Raw genomic sequence first — 21,061 nt, forward strand, 5'->3', positions numbered from 1 at the left:
CACTTTGGGAGGCTGAGGTGAGAGGATCATTGAGGCCTGGAGTTTGAGACCAGCCTGGCCAACATAGCAAGATCCTGTCTCTACAGAAATGAAAAATTAATTGGGTGTAGTGGTGCACACCTGTAGTTCTAGATACTCAGGAGGCTGAAGTGGGAGGATTGCTTGAGCCCAGGAGCTCAAGGCTGCAGTGAGCAGTGATAGCATCATTGTACTCCAGCCTGGGTAACAGAGTGAGACCCTGTATCAAGAAAAAAAGTCCTTATTTCCTTCTTTTCCTTTCTCATCTCTGAATGCCCATCAACTTATCATAAGGGCTCAATAAATGTTAGTTGAGTAAATGAATACAGTGTAAGTCCAGAGTAACAAAAAATAGGGTATGCTTCTTTTTCAGGTACATCTAGTTACTAATACATATGAATATAGGTCATTTTGCCTAAAACTATTTTAATAAAGTGAGGTTTGATCTAAAAATATTGAAATACATGAAAAGGTTTGAAGTTTGTAACAATCCAAAGTTCACTTTAATATGAAGATCTGTTTTAAGTGTCTTAGAATCAATATTTTTTTATGGTTCTTGTATGGAAGATGGAAATGTACGTCGTGACAATTCAGAACCTACTCAAGTCCCAGAGTTCTGTTTTGTGGTGTTCTCTTCATCAAAATTTCCCTATGAGGCTGAAAAAAACAGATTGATAAAAAATATTTTAAAGTTTTCATTTCAAATTGCTGTTACTAAGTTTTGCTAAGTAAATATGCAAAGAGCAAAAACTAAATGGGTTAAGCTCCCTCTAAAGAGACAGTATTTAAAAAATTAAGTAGAAAATTTACAGGACCAAATAAATTGATAAGGTTCAAGATGTTCTTGAAAGACAGTGAGTTGCTCTGCCAAGTCCAATCTGTATTGTTGTTGTTATATTCAATATTTTTTTGCCATCTACAAAGTAACAGACCAGGGAGTCCACGGCCCTGGCACTAGTACCATGGGTTGGAATGTGGGAGCAGGTGCCTTGCATCCATGCTTTGTACCCAGTTCCGTGATCACTTCATATTGATCATTGCCCCCATTGTTGAATTTGCTGCATCTACCATTCCTAGATTTTCTGTACTTCTCCAGTTCTAGACCTTTTGTTGATATTTTTCATATGGTTACAATGACTTTTTAGAACTTAATGAAATTCAAAAATAGTAATGTTTTTGTATTTCAGATTGCTGATTGCACATAATAATATTTATCCTTTTGGTACTAGGCCAAAAGAGTTTGGAATCATCTTGTGTCATCATAGAACTCTGTCTAGGAGGAACATTTCACATTTTTGGCTGAGATTTTGTCAAGATGGAGATTAGTAAATATCTAGTCAAGATTATTTTAAATGATGAAAGAAAACTGAAAGCTATATTCTGGATCTCTGGATCTCTTATTACGGTGTTGCTCTACCTAGCACATGATGTAGATGTAGTTTTCTAGTACATGTACTTTGTATTTCTAGAAATTTAACAGCCTAATTATAAGAATCTTGCCAAAGGCTTTTAAAAAGCCTGAATAGCTGATTCCCCTTATTTATACTTTTAAAAACCTTTTAATGCCTTTTTACCTTTTAAATGTGCATGTTTCTAAAGATTCTATTTTTAACCTGCCTTTCTATTCTGAAATAGGAATTCCTATTTCCTATTACCTCATTATTATCCCATACAGATAAGCAAAATATGAAGTTTCAACTCTCAACCTCTGTTTAACTCCCAGTCTTAAATTTTCAGCTTCCTTTTTCACATTACCAGTTGAAGCTTCTGCTAGCCCTTTAATCAACTCCAACTATAATTTCGTTTTTCTCCCGTTTTGGACAGTGTTTCATCTTTCTCCTGGTCATTCCTGCCTGAAACTTCGTTTCTGTTTCCTGTATGTTTCCTGTTCTCCTAACCTGTTAGGGCAGTCACTCCCCAGGAGCCATTGATTCTTCATTTGTAATTTCTCTTCTATCTGCATCTCCTGCATCCTTTCTCCAGGCCAAACTATATTAAATCTCAGCTGGTCTCCTTCAGTGCTTCCTATCATAAAGCTTATCTCAACAAACTTAAAACCTGAGAATCACACAAATCACGTTCTCTGACTATAATACAAATAAATTATAAATGAAAAAAATGTCTTAAAATCATGCATTTTAAAGTTTAAAACATGCATTGAACAAAGAAGGCATGAAAATAGAAATTAAAAATGCAAAAATTGAAGGATAAATACATTTCATTTCAAAAGTTTTGAGATATAACTAAATGCACCACTTAGAAGGGAAGTTGTTGGAAAATAAAAATATACATTAGAAAATAAAGAAAGCATACTATCACTGAGATATATCAACTTAAGACCTTAAGAATAGAACAACAAAATAAACCCATAAAAAGTAGAAAGCAAGCAAGCAATAAAGCGAAGAACAAAAGTAATGAAATAGAAAACAAAGAAACAACGAACAACAAGGAGGCCAATGAAGGAAAAAGTTAGTTTTCTGAAAAGACTGCCACAATTTACAAACTTCTGGTGAGATTAATCAGTAAAAAGAACCAGAGATAATATTAATAATGAAAAGGGGAGCCTCACTTTGTACTTGCAGAAGTTAAAAAGCTAATAGGAGAAACATTGTACGTATCAAAATGACTATAAAAAGAATGCAATAACTCTTTTTTTGAGATAATAAGGAGCAAAATGACTTTATTCAGGTAAAGTTTAAGGTTGGACAAAACTAATCTATGATGATCAAAGTCAGAGTAGTTACTTCTGGGATCCTGTCAACAGGTAAGGAAAAGCAAGGTGTTACCTGAATGCTGGAAGTGTTTCATATCTTCTCTATGTGTTGGTTACACAGGTGAGTAATATCTGAAATGTCACCAAGCAGTATGCATAAGATGACTACAGTTTACTATATGTAATTTACTTCCCAATTAAAATTTTACAAAAAATGCCAAATGAAAATAGAAGAAAAAAGAATACTATGAGTAACTTTATGCTAATAGTAGAGAATTTAAGTTATAGTATATAGAAACCATCTTAGAATAATATGTTACCAAAAATGGCTCAAGAAAAAAAGAGAGAAGTGTAATAATTCAATAAACATTAAAGAATTTAATAAATTGTTGAAAATCTTTCCTGTAAACAAAATATTAGGCTCAGGTGGCTTTCAAAATGAGTCCCCCTAAACATGCACATAATTTCAAAACTGTGCCAGAAAATACAAAATGAGAAAATACTCTTGTTCATTTACTGAATCTGATATGATCCTGATATCAAAACCAGACAAAAATACTGAAAAAGAGAAATGTGGGTCAATTTTATTCATGATTTTGCATTTTTAAATTTTGAACAAAGTATTAGTAGCTAAATCTATGTATAAAAAAGAGAACATATTATAATTGAAATAGGTTTATCACAAGAATGCAAGGTGGGTTCAATTTCAGGAAATCAGTTAATTTAATTTACCACATTAATAGATTAAAAGAGATAAATTATATTTTTATCTCGAAAGTCAATGGAAAAACTGTATTTAACATACTTTCATGGTTAAAAAAGAACACTAAACCCAGAATAGGCAGGAATTCCCTTACCCTGATAAAAACGTTTTAAAATATTATCTTAACCAAACATTGTAAATAATAGGTATATATAACCATTATTTTATAATATAGTTATGTATTTTATAATATAATTATAATGTAACTATAATTATAATATATATGTTGTAATGTAACTATATTATTATACTTACAATATAATTTGTGGGGAAATTTTAATTAGTATTTTATAATTAAAATTACTATTAAGGCATGCTGGGTGATGTAGTCAATAAGCTAAGATAAAATCAAAATGAATTTGAGTATTAGAAAAAATTGAAAATATACAGATTATACTGTCATATACAGATAATATGTTTGCATGTAAAACAACGCCCAAAGAATCTAAACACAAATTATTACAATAAAACTTTGGCAAAGTTGCTGGGTACCAAATCAGCACATTTAAGTCAACTGGATTTTTATTCACTAGCAAAACCTAGAAAATACACATTTTAAAATAATCCCACTTATGATAGGCAGAAAAAATTAGGTACTTAGAAATCAATATTACAAAATATATAAGACATTTATGGAAAAAATGATAAAACATTGCTGAAATATTTTAAAAGACTTGAACAAATGATCAGATATAACTTGTTCATGGACAGGAAGACTCAGTACTGTAAGTCTGTCAATTATCTCTAAATTGATCTATAGATTTAGTGCTATTCCAATGAAAATTTCAATAGGTTTTAAAATATATGTTTATATACATATATAAACATATATACATATATACATTTATATACATATATACATTTATATACATACACACACACACACACACACACATATATATATATATATTTTTTGAGACTAAGTCTCACTCTGTTTCCCAGTCTGGAGTGCAGTTGCGTGATCTTGGCTCATCACAACTTCCACCTCCCGAGTTCAAGTGATTCTCCTGCCTCAGCCTCCCAAGTAGCTGAGACTACAGGTGCACACCACCATGCTCAGCTAATTTTTATTGAGACGAGGTTTCACTATGTTGGCCAAGCTGGTCTCGAACTCCTGACCTCGTGATCTGCCCACCTCGGCCTCCCAAAGCGCTAGGATTACAGGCGTGAGCCACCATGCCTGGCCATTAAAATATTTTTTTATATATTTTTATTTTTTGGAACTTGATAAGCAGATTCCAAAACGTGTATAGAAGAATGAAAAGTCACATGACAAAGATACTCTTGAAGAAAAAGAATAGGCAGAAAAAAATATTTGTCTCATTTTCTGGTCAATTTATAATAAATCTGCAGTAATTAGGATTATGCAGTGTTAGTTCACAGAACCACACAGAGATTTCTCCAAAAAAGGTATTAAATTTATAAAACTCAGTATAGAATAGAACTGCCTTTGCACATTAGTGGGGAAATGGATAAAGTATTCAACTCATTATCTATATGGAATAAAATAAAATTGAATCTCTACTGACATGTATAAAAATTAGTTACAGGTGGTTTAAAGATGGATGTGTGAAAGGCAAAACCATAAACCTTTTGGTAAAATAAAAGAATATTTTTATCACCTTCTGTAAGGGAATGATTTTGTAAACAAGACCACATAATATAAATCACAAAATATGTTCAGCAACGTTAAAAATAATCTATGTTTACCAAACGTTATCGTACAGGGAGTGAAAACAAGAACTACAGGATTATAAAACGAATTTATAACACATATAACTAGAAAAATTAATAGTTTCCAAAACTATGTAAGAAACAGCCAGAAACTGATAGAAAAATGCAAACTGCCGTATAAGAAAATGGGAAATTAACACAAACAGAATTTCACAAATAGGAAGCATGAAGGTCCAGTGAACTTGTGAAAATATTATCATTATTAATATGGAAAATGCAAATTTAGACAGAGTAACGGATTGTCTGGGAGGGCTGCACAGGAAACTAAGCAGGAGTCCAGGTATACAGGTGTTTTACAGTTACTGTTTATACATTACCTATGTTATCAATGCTCTATAAGCATTTAATCTTTAACATAAAAACAACCCCCACCAAAACTCAGAACCCTAAGTATATAATTAGTATCATTCACCATCAATAGAAGAATGAATACAAAATAATATTTTAAAATTTCTAGCCATGTATTCATACCCACAAAAGGCTGTGAGCCTGAAACCTGTTCATTACTACAAGTTTATTAAGTGTTGTAGAGGTATTAAAGACATATTAGCATCTCAGTTAATCTTTTTTCTTTTGTTATTATTAGAAAGAGCAGTATCCATGTATTACACTTTAGTGGGTATATATCTCACAGTTTGGGGAATATTAGCATTTAGCATGAACTTTTTTATTCCGCATCTGGTACTTCAATTTGTGATAACAGATTTATTAATTCCTGCCACGGCAAGGCATTAGCTATCAGGTTTGTAAAGAGGAGAAGCTTTATACAGTTATTTGGATACATGTCTTTCTCCTGTATGTATGTCTGGCAAGCTTATGTGAGAACAGGGAGATAGTATGCCTGGAGCAGAGTGAGCAGAGGACAGTCATGGGAGAGAAGGTCGGAGAGCTGGAGAGAGGGGCAGAGGCTGGGCTTTGGCTTGGTAGACTCCGTGGGTCTCAGTTAGTTACTTGTATGCCATAGGTTCTTTGTAAACACTTATAAACAATTGAAGCCTGGTAATTAAAATATCTGGAAAATGAAACAAAGAAGGAAGCATTTATCTAAATACTAAATAATGGTACAGGTTCTTAGAGCCACACATGAATAGAATATTAGACACCTCGTAAGTATGTGATACACTATGCACTTCATGTCATAAAGAGATTGAGTGGCAGGTGAAGTCCTATAAAAATCCCCATATCAAGGCAAATAATTTATTTTATTGAATTAAACATTGTATTACATAAGCAAGCCTTTAACTGAGTCTGTAAATTTTTTGTTATAGGGAGATTGCTGCTGTGGGCATGGGGAGTTTAAGTATATGCAGCATAGCATAGTAGAAGGGAAGATCGTCCTTAGGAAAAAAAAAAAATGAGTTCATGTAACAGTTGACAGAGTCATCTATGTGATCTCAGCCAGTCCTTCCTAAGCTTCAGTTTCCTTGTTGCTAAAATGGGCATTCAACCTACCATACCCTCTTTATGAGGTATCATGAAAAGCAGATGGTATAGTCTGTGAAAGTTCTTGCTAAACATGAAGCACACTACCAATGTCATATGTGATAAATCATTTATATAGTATGTAATCTACACATGTCCCTATTATGTATGTATGTATGTATGTACAGATATAATTTATTTATATAATGTTTTTCAATTAATTTGTTATTATAATGTAGAATTATTTCATCTAATGCTAGGATTATGGCTTATTCAGTCAAAGTGCATCTAAATAAGGAATCATATTTCCACAAAGTTGAAGTAGAAAAAACGTAATTTAGTCTTAAAATCAAACTTAGAAGCAAAGAAAATCAAGGAGCAAAAAGAATGTAAAGACCACAGAAATAAAATGTTACTTTATTTGAGGTCAGAGATAGTGTCAGAAAACAATACATATAAAAGGCAGAAACGCATATAAATAAATGAGCATATAGGTGGCAGATGTAATCACAGTTAAGAAAGGAAAAATACTCAATAGTATTATTGGATTGCAAATGAGTTAAAATCTTGGAGAAATAACATTTAAGTCAAGTAAAAAGTGGACATGAAAGGTTTAGTAAGTGAATACCAAAATAAGGATTTCTACCCTCTAATCCTAGGAAACAAATGAGTAGTTTGAGAAGCAGTTAATTTGAAAGGGCTATTACTTGCCTAAAATCCACTGGCGATATCCTGTATGAATCACATACACAGTATTTACATACTGGGGGGAAAACCAAGTAAAAATTGTCGCTCTTTTTGGCTATGATTTGTAATTTAGATGTATAACCTCTTGCCCGGGCGCGGTGCAGTGGCTCATGCCTGTAATCCCAGCACTTTGGGAGGCTGAGGTGGGTAGATCATGAGGTCAGGAGTTGGAGACTAGCCTGGCCAATGTGATGAAACCATCCGTGTCTCTACTAAAAATACGAAAATTAACCAGGCGTGGTGGTGCGTGCCTGTAGTCCCAGCTACTTAGGAGGCTGAGGCAGAAGAATCGCTTGAACCCAGGGGACGGAGGTTGCAGTGAGCCAAGGTCACGCCACTGCACTCCAGCCTGGGTGACAGAGCAAGACGCCGTCTCAAAAAAAAAAACAAAAGAAAGAAAGAAAAAATAGAAACTTAATATTTTAAAAATTACTAATAAGTAAGCAGTTGAGAGATATTTCAATGCAAAGATACACCATGATATAGAAGTCGAAGTGGCGTTGTTAAATCTAACTTGACAAAGTCTGATGTTAACATATTCATTTTAAGATATATCTAAGGTTTATCTTCAGAATTTTACATTTAAGTTTGGCTTAGGCAGTAAGGAAGCAAAAATGAGCTGTATTAAAAGCTATTGATGTAGTCCAAGCAACATAGCAAGATCTCATCTCTACTAAAAAGTTGAAGAAATTTAGTGGGTTCAGTGGTATGTGGCATATGCCAGTAGTTCGGCTACTCAGGAGGCTGAGGTGGGTTTGGGGAATAAATGAATGCATGAACTAAACTCAGTCTAAACAGTGTAACAAGTTGGTGTGAAATGTTTTAAATTTGGTATAACAAAATAATATTGAAAAAGCTATTGATAAATATCTAGAAATCAATAATTATAAACAGTGACCTCGTTTGATGAAGGTCATTTTTTTTTTCAAAAAAGAAAAAGTAAAAGGAGGAACAGAAAAAAGGAAAAAAGAAAGGTAGATTTAAGGGAGGGAGGGAAGGAAAACTAAATGACCAGATAAGGTAGCTGAAAAACTGGCAGGAAACCCCCTGAGTTTAAAATCTGTACTTACTAGGACTGGAAAATTAAAATAGTTTTGATGGAAAACAGATTCTTTTAGCAGCATAATTGTGTCTAGATTGATATTATTTTGTTATACCAAATTTAAAATGCTGTTTAGATTGAGTCTAGTTCATTCATTCATTCATTCATTCAACAATTGAGTTTCAAATGTGTGGCAAGCATTTTTCATAGACGTTGGGCACAAAAGGCAGACATAGCTGTTGCTTCATGTTTCTCTCAGTAAAGAATTAAACCTATAAAAAGCAAATATATCTTCAAATAGTGACTCCTATATACATAAGACTGTGAAGAGCTGGCAGGATTAGAAGTAGGAATATGCTTAAATGTCTAATAAGGCTATTCAACAATGATATTCCAACATGTCTTTTAATAGAATGACTGATTTGTCACCTGGATTTCCAAAGAAAATTGCCTTACAAGATGTCAAATTTGATATTATCCTTTTCTTTTCTTTTTTCTTTTCTTTTTTTTTTTTTTTTTTTTGAGACAGAGTCTCGCTCTGTTGCCCCAGGCTGGAGTGCAGTGGCATGATCTCAGCTCACTGGAAGCTCCGCCTCCCAGGTTCACACCATTCTCCTGCCTCAGCCTCCCCAGTAGCTGGGACTACAGGTGCCCGCCACCAGGCCCAGCTAATTTTTTGTATTTTTAGTAGAAACGGGGTTTCACCACGTTAGCCAGAATGGTCTCAATCTCCTGACCTCGTGATCCACCCACCTCAGCCTCCCAAAGTGCTGGGATTACAGGATTGAGCCACCAAGCCCGGCCGATATTATCTTTTTCTTAACATTTCTCACCTTTCGTACTATGTACTGTGGTAAAAAGTTCTCAAGGAGCAGAAGTCTGGTTGGGAAAGGGCCCCATAGTTTTCTAGATTATATTCTTAGACTTTTTTATTTGGAGAATTTCTAACTTTATACGATACATTATCAGTAATGATTATACAGAACTTTTGCAGTGCTGCAGTTTAATCTTTCTGGGATAATCTGAAGGGGGACTAAGAGGTTATACCTGGTTGTATGATGCAGAATCTAGGTGTGTTTGATGACAACAATCTGGTTCCCTCCATCATGATAATTCTGACAGTGTTTACTTTTAGGTGTACATATAAAAAGCACACATCACTTCATTTCTGCATAGTTATGCACCCTTTCACAAATGCTCTCTGTCAGGCAGTGTGCTGGGTGTGAGAGCTAAAGAGAAATCTAAGACTTTACTACTTAAGTGACAGAAAGCCTTTGAATATAATATAGCACCTTCTATGCTGAAAGCGTAAACTGGGAAATGAAAACCCTCCAAGAAGGGCAGCACTTGGTAGCAAGAACTGGCAATGGAGAGGCGGTGCTGGAGAGTTGGTCCTGGAGTCCTGTGCCCCGAGGAGCCCCGATGAGTTGTAAGCATCACAGATAGCCAATGAGCGGCCACACCATGTACATGTGGATGTGTTCATAGCAGTCTGGGGTCCTAGGCTTGATAGGTTGGTCACTTTCTCTGAGTCATGGGCAAGGTCACTCCATCTCTCTGGATTTCAGTTTCATTGTCTGTGAGGAAATTTGAAATAGATGAATTTACTTGTCCCTTTCAATCCTAAAACTCCACAATACTCTATATAAGCTTGCCTGTTACCTTTGGAAATGCAAAGAATATGGGGGCATTTTTTCCTATTTTTCAAGAAGATATTTTCGTGATAATGGGAAGATTTTGAAAAATCCAGATAATTTTAGTTAAATCGGGTTAAAAGAACCCTACCACTTGCACATTTTGTATACATTGTAATTGCACAGCATGTTCTAGAATAGGTAGCGTGAAAGAAACACACCTCTGTCCTAAAAAATTTACTAAGAGTACAAACAACAGGAATAATAAGTCAGCACCCACAGCATTGTGTGGGTGTAATTGCTAGCAAGCTTTTTGAAGCAGGTGGGTTTTAGAAGTAATTTGAAGGAGAAGAGAAGGGTGGTCTGACATGCCTCAGTAGGAAAGCTGTTCAAGTGGAAGGAATGGATGAGAAAAGGCAAACCCAGAATGAGAATATGGAGGAAGAGAGAAACAAAGTAAAAACTGCTAAGAGAAGAGGGACATGCATTAAAATATCTTAGTGGACATAAGAGTTATAAAGGACAAAGTTAATTTGGGCACATACATAGGTAAATGAAATGATCTAGTATAAGAAAAACTACATTTTGTAGGTAAGACAGAAACCACCAGAACACAAAGTATTTCTTTGACAGAAGACTAGCTGGAAGGATACATTAGAGAGATAAACAAAAGAGAATGACTAGGATTCCACAGAAGCCTTCATCTAAAGAGAAGTAGAAGGAAGCAAAGATTTTTATTGCACAGTGAACAGGTATGAGTCATTCACATATTAATTTGTTATGTGTAACTAATTATGTATTGGAGTAGATACAAAATGGGCCAGGCGCTGTGGCTCTGGCACACACCTGTAATCCCAGCACTTTGAGAGGCCGAGGTGGGCGGATCACTTGAGGCCAGGAGTTCGAGATCAGCCTGGCCAACGTAGCGAAACCCCATCTCTACTAAAAATACAAAAAAAAAACTAGCTGGGCATAGTAGTTCATGCCTGTAGTCTCAGCTACTTTGGAGGCTGAGGCAGGAGACTTGTTTAAGCCCAGGAGGCGGAGGTTGCAGTGAGCCGAGATCATGCCATTGCGCTCCAGCCTGGGTGACGGAGCGAGACGCTGTCTCAAAAAAACAAAAAACAAACAAATGGATAGCAAAGAGCCTTCTATGTAGCCTTAAAGAGCTTACAGCCATTTAGAATTGGTTTTATTGAAATAATTCTGATACAACTTGTAAATGAATTATAAGAGAATTTTTTAAATGAGATAAAAGGTTTGTCTGTTTTATCCTTTTGAAATTTATGATGACTTTGTATTAAATGATACCAAGTACTCATAAAGAGTTAATGAACCAATCTAATTTGTTTTTGGACAGAAACTGTATACTTAGGAAAGTATTTCTTAATGGATTCTAAAATACTTTGTTCTGCCTAACAATTTCTTTTTCCTAGTTTATGGTGGGATTGTAAGTCATACTACCAATCTGGATGGGGTCTCCCTGGGCATGTGATGTGATCTGATGGTGATGCAGTGTGCTTACGTGTTGTCGCCACTCCTTCACCTCTCCAGCTGTCGATCCTTGATATCTACCAGCCATAGCTTCTTATTTTGGTAACAGTGAAACAGAAGGAAGTTTCAGTGCTTTTTAATGAAAACAATCACATGATCAGAATAATTGATGAGGAAAATAGGCCCTAATTTTGTGTAACCCCCAATTTTGACTTGTCTTTTCCATCTCAGGTTTGTTTCTAAAAGAGTGATTATTTAAACCCATATTTTCCCACCTTCAATTGCTTACCTTTCTTGAATGATATGAACATTTATAAAACAATCACTGTAAGAAATTAACTAGAATTTACTATGAATTATAAATCTCTTCACATAGGAACTAACAAAATAGTATAGCCATGAGTAACAAGAGACAAATTCCTTTTCCTAGCTCAAAAATAATTAGCATGTGCTCTGGCGACTTTTTTTTTTTTTTTTTTTTAACCTTCACTACAGCATCAATTTAGTATGTTATTCATCATCTTCCAATTCACTGATTTCTGGTGCTGTGTAAGGTGGTAGGCAGTTTTGCAAGCAGAAATAGACCAATCTTAGGTAGTACCTTATGAATGAAGGTGATGGATGTAGAATGACTCATTAGATTGTCCATTCAACAGTCAGTAAACAAAGTGTATTGACTGCCTACTCTGTGGATAACACTATGGGAGATTTTATTCAGGTAGATTTTTTTATGGTGTAGAAATAAACAGCAACTGAACCCATAACATTAAATGAGATGATCTAGATGAAGATACATTATCTGGAAGGTCTCAGTGGACTGTGTAGGGAGGGACATGAGTTGGTCCCTTGGAAGAGACTCCAAAATGTGAATGAGGAGAGTAAGTCTAATCAAGCATCTCTCTCCATGGGAAACTTGGGCACAGTTTTTTTCAGTGTTTAATGTGAGACATCAATGAGTTCAAGTGTGTAGAAAGACAAATTTTGAAGAAAATTTGTTAGGAGACAATTTTGAACTCAAAAATTATTTGTTGTTCTTTATTAATTTTAAACTTAAAGTAAACTTTATTCTTAGAAATAAAATAACCCTTTGTTCACAAACTTCAAGGTAGTAAATTCCTTCCATGAGGAAGGAATGTTTGGTATGACCAATGTTTGGTATGACCCAGGGAAATTACTCTATCTTTAACACTGAGTTTTGTTTTTAGTGCATACTTGTCAGATTGTTCTGAAGACTCCACTCAATTATTTCCTGGTTTTTGACTATTGGGGATGCCTTTGAAAATAAAATATTTTAATACTATTTTATCTAATATTTAAAGAGAATTCAATAAAACATTTTAAAAATGGCTTAACTTTATTACTCGATTATAAACATAGTAGTAGCTTAAATTTATATCTTCATGGAGCTTAGGGTTTTCTTTGTAAAAATAAACGTATTAGATCATTCTTGCACTGCTATAAAGAAATACGTGAGACTGAGTAATTTATAAAGACAAGTGGTTTAATTGGCTTATACTTCTGCAGCACTAGCACCTGCTCCACTTCTTGAGGAGCCTCATGGAGCTTTTACTCTTGCAGGAAGGAAAGCAGGAGCAAGCATCTCCCATGGGAAGAACGGGAGCAAGAGAGAGTGGCGGGGAGGTGCCACACACTTTAAAGTGACCAGATTTCATGAGAACTCACTCACTGTCATAGAGACAGCACCAAGCTTTGAGAGATCCACCTCCATGACCCAAATACCTCCCACCAAGGGCCACTTTCAGCATTGGGAATCACAATTCAGCATGAGCTTTGGATGTATCAATAAATATATTTAATAGACTCAAATATTTTTTCTCCCTGGTACTATAAAAATTGCAACCAGTCATTTAAAACCAGTATCTATAGGCTTTTTCTTTTCTCTTCCTTTTCTTGTCTAGTCAGTTGGCCAGAAGCAATCTTCTTTAACCCTGGCTCTATTCTGAATTGTCTTCCTTATTCCCCACGAACTGTGAGCAACTTGGCTGGCATGTAATACATGGGGTCTCATTCAGTCTGTCCCCCAGGCTGGAGTGCGGTGGCATGGTCGCAGCTCGCTGCAGCCTCAGACTCCTGGGCTCAAGTGATCCTCCTGACTCAGTCTCCCAAGTAGCTAGAAATGCAGGCACAAGCCAGCACGCCTGACTAATTTTTTAATTTTTTTGTGGAGATAGGGTTGTGCTACCTTGTCCAGACTAGTCTTGAATTCCTGGACTCAAGCGATCCTCTCACTTCTGCCTCCCAAAATGCTGGGATTATAGGTATGAGCCACCATACCAGGCCCTGTAACAGTTTCAAACTCAAGAAAATTATTCCCATTTTAGAACTTAGATCAAGTCCTATCTCTTCCCAGGGGGGTTTTTCTAACTCTTCCAGACCATATTAATCTGTCACTCTTTGACATGTTCTGTCTTCTCTTTGCAATACACCAAAGTAGGCACTTGGTCCTAAACTGCTTTGCCATGTCATTTAGGCAAAATACTTAAAACAGTTTAATGTTTGTGTGTTTTATTTCCCTAATTATATTGTAATGCCTTGAGTTTAGGGATCACGGTTAATATCTCTTGGTTGTTGAGGTGTTGCCATGTGCCAGGCATGATGTAAAGTGTTACATGGATTTTATCTTAGGACATTAACCACCACTATAAGACAATAGTATCCTTTTAACTGTCACAAGAATACAAATTAGAATATTGATACATTTGTTTTTCAGTGAATTATTTGGGCTTTTCATCATTAGTGGCTTTCATTACATTTCAATAACCATTTTTTCCTTCTTCACTGACTTATTTTCATACAAATTCAGAATTACTTAGAAAATGACTAGGCTAAATTAGTAGAATGTCTGAGTTATTGAGCATTTGTGGAAAGCTGCTGGCTTATTACTTTGACTCATGTTTAGTAACCATTTGTCTGCCAACAAAATACTGGTGCTACTGCTCTTAAATATATATTGCATTTGTAATTAATATATTCATTCTTGGAATGGTAATATATATTGCTATAGTCCTTGAAAACAGCTTTTTCCTCCCAGCTAGCATAAACCTTTTTACACGTTCTTACTGCTTCTCCCTTCCCATTCACCCAACCTTGTCACCAACTTGTGATTTTCTTTGTGTTATTAGTTGTCTCTTGGTATCCATGAGGGATTGGTTCCATGATGCCCTGCGGATGCTCAAGTCCCTTATAAAAACATGTACAGGCTCCCATATACTTTAAATGATCTCTAGATTATTTGTGATACTGAATACAAGTGCTATGTAAACAGCTGTCATAATGTATTGGTTTTTTATTTGATTATTATTATGGTATTGTATTATTTTTTATTTTTTTTAAATTTTCAACTAGAGGTTGATTACAGATGCAAAATCCTCAAATATGGAGGGCCAACTAATTTTTAAAGCTTTATTTAATAAACATTTGTTTAACCCTTGTTAATTGTCATGAAATTTAAATTAGTGGATTTGAGTTGAAAGAAATTTTAATGTGGTTCCAAAGTCCACTTAGAAGGGTGAAAACTACTCACCTTTGACAACAGTTTATATCATATTTTATTCCATCACCATAATAACCTGTCAAAGAGTAATATAGACAGTAAATAGTACCTTTAATAAATAAGTAAGCATTAAGAATTACTGTTTAGTGCAGGTATGCTACATGGTAGGCATGGTACCAAACATTTTTATATAATTCTCATTTACTTTTCGTATCAACTCTAAGATGTAGGTTTTATTATTTTTTCATTTGCAGAGAAGGAAACTCAGGGTCATTTAATGATTTGTTACACAACTAACTATACGACAAGTTAGTATTACAGAAAGAAAATCTAAAGATTCTTTCCTACTAAGACTACTGGATATATTTGGAATGAATACTTTATAGCATCATTGTACAATATCCTGATTTCAGGTTGTGACCAAATCTGACACTGGTCCTTCCTTAAAAGCCTTGAAATAGAGGGAGCTGAGAGCTATGGGACATCCTGGAAAAATGGCTCTGTAACTTTGGCTTTGATGTTCCAAACATACACAGCAATGATAGATAAAATATAAAGACAAAAACAAATGGACTTAGTCAAGTCCAAAACAGTTCTTCATCTTTGAGATCTAGAAACCAAGTAAGAAAACCACATGGTTATTAAGGCTAAAGCCAGGGGTCTGCTGAACATTTTCCAAAAATAGAAAGTGGTAATTAGGGTTTAATCCCTGTGGGACAAATCCAGACGCACTATTTGAAGCAGGGCCTGGGTGAAACTTTCTTGTTCACAGCAAGAGACTGGGAAAATGTAATTCTGTTGACCACTACCAGGAACTAGGATTTTTACCTGGAGGATTGAAGGAGTAGGAAGAAAGACACAGTTTTGTGACATAAGACTGAATTACCCATGTGTTGCCTCTGTGATTTACCTTGCAATGTCTTTCTATCCCTGCAGCACAGCAGATAGGCAGGAAATGCTCCTCCGAGACCCAGCTCTGGTACAGTAGCCTGGGATGCCCCAGTAGAACCGATGGTGAAACTACTGGAAAGGAAGAAATTAGCACATAGGAAAAAAAAAATCACTACAAATGGGCTTTCAACCAAGATTCCAAAGTATATGAATGAATCAAACACTAGTAAAGCAGAAAAAAAGAAGAAACTAATTATTTTGAACAGTCTGACAAAGACTTTGAAATAAGTATGTTTAGAAGCTCAGAAAGATCAATGAAGGTATGATTTCCACTGAAAAGAGTGACAAATTATGAAGCAAATCCAAGCAGAAATAAAACAAAAGCATTTGAATGTTTAAAACTAGAAATGTTGGAAATGAAAAATAGTCATTTTAAATAAAAGCTTTGCTAAATAGGATAAACTCTAGATTGGTCAGCTGTGAAGAGAGAATCAGTGTTTTGTAAGAGTACAGAGAAGTGATCTAGAGTAGGACATAAGAAGACAAATAGATTCTTAAAATATGAATGAAAGGACAGTTAAAATACATGGGGGATAGACTGAGAGGCTCTAATCTATGTCTAATAAGGATTCTGATGGAAGTGAATGGAGAGTGTCATAAATAGACTTAATAACTGAGTGATTTTAATCACTGAAAATTTTAAGAATTGAGGACATACATGAGATCTCAAATTGAAATTATTATTTTTGTATTGAGCAAAACAAATACACTTAAATGTACAGTTTAAAACATGGCAAAAAGAAGAAAACTGCAGAACATTGATGACAAAGGGAAAATATTGAAATAGACTTAGGGAATTAAGAGCCAATTCTATCCTATGAATCTTAGTCAAGAGTCTGGGACTGGGAGCCTAAGGCTAACTTAGCTACAGATAGTTCCTTCACTCTTATAAGTTACTTTTCCTACCATTCCTGGCATTGTCAAAGACCAAAGCACTACTTAATTATATGGAAAGCCTCCTTTTGAAACGCACCTAAAATGTAATTGTAAATTTACCTGCAAGTGATCAGAATATAAACTGTGTTAAAATCCAGTGTGTGAAAGACAGTAGAATCCTGGCTTGGTTATACCTGTATGACTTTAACCAAGTCGGTTAATTAATCTATAAATGAGGATAATAATCCCTCCTTTATCTACTCTTACAGGACTGTTACAAGGGATTTTTTTTTTTTTTTTTTTTTTTGCGTACAAGTTCTTTACTAAAATATGAAACAGTTTATTAAATTATTATTTTATTATACAAATGAATGTGAGCTATGGTTCCTGACTTCTTAGAGTTTTTACATTAGATTTATGTAAAAAAAAAAAAAAAAGGAAAAAGAACTTCACAAACAAATACCAAAATGTTTGCAAAGCTACTTAAAACAACTAAGTGCAAATTAGTTTTGGTGCATATCAAGTATGGGAGTCTAAAGTGAATAGCGGAGGTGAATCAGGGGTTAAGCTGAGCTTCTAAAAACTACATGTTATGAATTACTCTATTCATTTTTTCCAGTTTTTATTATGAAAATGTTCACGTATACAACTAGAGTTTATGATGGTTAACATGTAGCCATTTACTTATATATGACTATGTATGTTTTTTCCTGAAACTTTTGAAAGTAAATTGCAAATATTTCATCCCTAAATACTCAGTATGCATCTCCTACCAAAAAGAATGTTTACCCACATGACCCCAATACCATTATCACATCTAAAAAAGGTAACAGTAATGTCCTGATAGCATCTAATAATCAGCTAATAGTCAGATTGATATCTAAATTATTCTCAATTGCCTCAAAAGCCGCCTTAGAGCTGTTTCAGCCCCCTTCCCGCAAATCAGGACCCACACATTACATTTACTCAAGTCTTCTTCAGTCTCTTTCATCTCTTCACTTTTTTCCCCCATGACAATAGGCCATTTCTTTTGAAGAATATTCTGGATTTGAGGGGTTTTTTTTCTCCCTCATAGTAATAGTTGTTCCCCTTTTCGAAGACAACAGGCCATTTCTCTGAAAGAATATTCTGGAGTTGCATTTTTTTCTCATAGTAATATTTGTTCCCCTATCCCTGTATTTACTGAAAACTGGATTGTTAGGCCTAAAGACTTAATTATATTCAAGTACACATTTTAGATAAGATACTGTATTGGTGATGTATACTTCATATTGCAACTCATTGAGAGGCACACAAGGTCACGTCATTTCCATTCTTAATGGTATTAAGCTAAATAGTCTGGTTAGAGTAATTACCATTAGCTAAATTTATTGTAAAGATATATAGTTCGCTTTGCAATGATCAAAGGATGAAATTTGAGTATCTCAGAATAACCTGTCTTCCACTGGTTTCAGCATCCGTTAGTGATTATCCTGAACCATGTTATTTGGCATTGCAAAATGGTGAATATCTAATTTTGTCACCCCTTCTGCTGTCATTCTTCTATAAAGAAAAGCTTTCACTCATCAAATAGGCACGACCTACACTTCCTCCTAAAAAATGCAAGGTGCTTCTGACCCTTTCATTGCCAATTTTCAGAAAAAGAAATTGATGTAATAGTCACCTCCCATGGTAACAACTTAATTTTTTTTCATTTCTGTTTTAGAGGATTACTATGCACTGATTTTTAAAAAATCCATTCAGTATTTTGGAAAAAATCAAAGCAGTTTGATTTCTACAAAGTATAAGTTTTAATAATTATTATTTTAAATTACTTTTTAAAATTTAGTAAGACTGAATGTGAAGTCTGAGTCCTAATGGATGGAACGGAGGGTAACAGGGTTAATCAGAATAATTTTTTAAAACTATATTATTAAGCATCTCTAATCATTTTTTTTAATTTATGAGATGTTCTTTTTAAAAAGTCTCTGAGTACCTTACACAGAGTGTAACTGAAAACAAGAATGTCAAAAAGGCACATTTAAATTGTTCTCAAAATCAATCAAAAATAATGAGGTGCTAGGAAAAAGTTGTATCCTTGATAATTACATCTATCAGTATCAGAAAACAAAAGAGAACAATCAGGAAATGACAATCCCACTCCCAAGTAGCACATTTAAAAAGGCTAATGAAAAAAAAAGTCTCTTTTAAAAATGTACTAAATTAGCATTTCAAGTAAATTGACAACTTAAGCGTTGATAAAGGCCAATCTGGGGCCCAAACAATGGAAGTTCTGTTTCTACTTTTATCTGCTTTTAAAAGAAATTATCTCACTTGACTTTTTTTGTTGTCTTTTATATAAATGTAAGTAATTGTCCTAAGGGAGGTGACAATCCTCATGTACTCTGCAAGGGTCGGATCATACCTGGAATATCAAGCTTCATTTGGGGTTCTAGTTCTTAAAACATTGACCTGGAGATAGGTAACCAGGATGGGAGGTAATTCGTTTCTTACATTGTGCCCCTATGTTCCGTCTGAAAAGGGGCTAATGTAATTGTCATATTAGACAATGGATTCAACCTCTTCTTTGTGTAGTACCAGAGCTTAGAGTTAGGGCCAATGGGTGAAAGTGGCAGAAAAAGCAGATTTGGATCTAGAATTAGGAAGAATTCTCTCATAATTTTAGCCATACAGAGGTGGAATAAATTTACCTCCAAGGGAATGAGTTCCCCAAGGCTGACACTGTTCAGAGGTTATAATCCCTTTACTTAAAGATGGTGTACAGGTGTGCAGGGATCTCTCCAATATTTTGCAGAGAATCTATAGTTATAATGAAAGATGCTTTAAAGGTCATTTAACATCACCGTTTTAAAAACTGAGGGTAAAAATGAATTTTATATCCTGCCTTTAAAAAGAAAATCTTTAACACATACCAATTTGCATATCATGGCTTTGTATTTGGGAAATGTGAAAAATATGGTGAAGTAGAGTTCAAGCTTCAGTATTTTAAAATCACAGTTCATTGTTTTTGATCACAGTAAATTCTTATCTAGCCGTAAATTTAGGAGCTTATAGATAAGAATATGGCTTTTTTAATAAAAATATATAACATAGCATTTTAGACACTGTTTTATGAGTGGAGAGAATTAATGTTTGAATTATCAGTAGTGGCAAAAGCATTTTCATTCGATGATAAAAGAAAACTTACATGTGTCAGTTCATTTTGAAGACAGTAGTAAGTGCTGGCATTTTATTATTTTGGCTTTTGAAATGGTTTTATTCTTTATTATTAGACTAGGAAAAAAAAGCCCTAGTATATTCTGCCAACATATTCATCAGTCATCATTTTTGGAGACAGTTTTCGACATATTGCATGTTTTACTGTGCTAACAAGAGAAAAGACTAGCCATTAAGTTTATGTTTCTTTGTTTTTCAGCAAGGTCACATATCAGGAATAATGCTAGAAGTATGCTAATAAACAATATATAATGTAGGTCATCAGGGAGTAAGAAATATTTTCTAACTAGTTCTAAAGGGAAATATTGTTAAAAAAGGGATAGATGTTATTTACGTAACACATGTTGCTCTATATGTCACCATCAAAAGCATCTTGTAAACAGCTCAGTGTAGTAAATCTTCCTTGGTGATTGTCAGGGTGTTTGAAGTCCGTGTTAGATTTAGATTCAGCACATAGTTCGCAATATGCCTAATGTACAAAGACCGTCAGATAATTTAGACAGCCTCCAGTGGAAATATGCCTATACTTGTGTGGTTTACAAAGAATATTGTTCACTGTTGCAGAAGAAAATATTATGTTAAATTACAATAATTAGGAAAAAATTATATTAATGGCATTTATAATTTTAAATCTCAAATGAATTATGCTAAATGTTTGTGCTTAACTTTGATTTTGTTAAGTTCTAAAGAACTTCAGTTCCTTCAAATTGATTGTAATTTACAGGCTGGTATTTCGTTATTAATGCCATTTGTAAGACAATTTTATATGACTTCAAATGAAACGATAATTCTGTAAAAAATGCTTGTAAGAAAATGTCATTTATGTGATTTTACAAATGTAATTTTCTCATGTTTGGGACATTTTAAAAATGGATTATTTTCATAATGGTTTATTTTGTCTTCCAACATGATTTTTAATTACAAATATTAAGATTCA

General features: G+C 34.3%; 1 protein-coding gene across 3 annotated transcripts in view; it reads left to right on the plus strand.

The window, feature by feature from the left end:
• The window catches only part of ZNF521 (zinc finger protein 521), a 292,034-nt gene that overhangs the window by 136,122 nt on the left and 134,851 nt on the right, over nt 1-21,061 (plus strand). The gene's annotated exons all lie outside the window — the stretch shown is intronic.

This window comes from Macaca thibetana, chromosome 18 (assembly GCF_024542745.1).
Source record: "Macaca thibetana thibetana isolate TM-01 chromosome 18, ASM2454274v1, whole genome shotgun sequence".
Lineage (NCBI taxonomy): Eukaryota > Metazoa > Chordata > Mammalia > Primates > Cercopithecidae > Macaca > Macaca thibetana.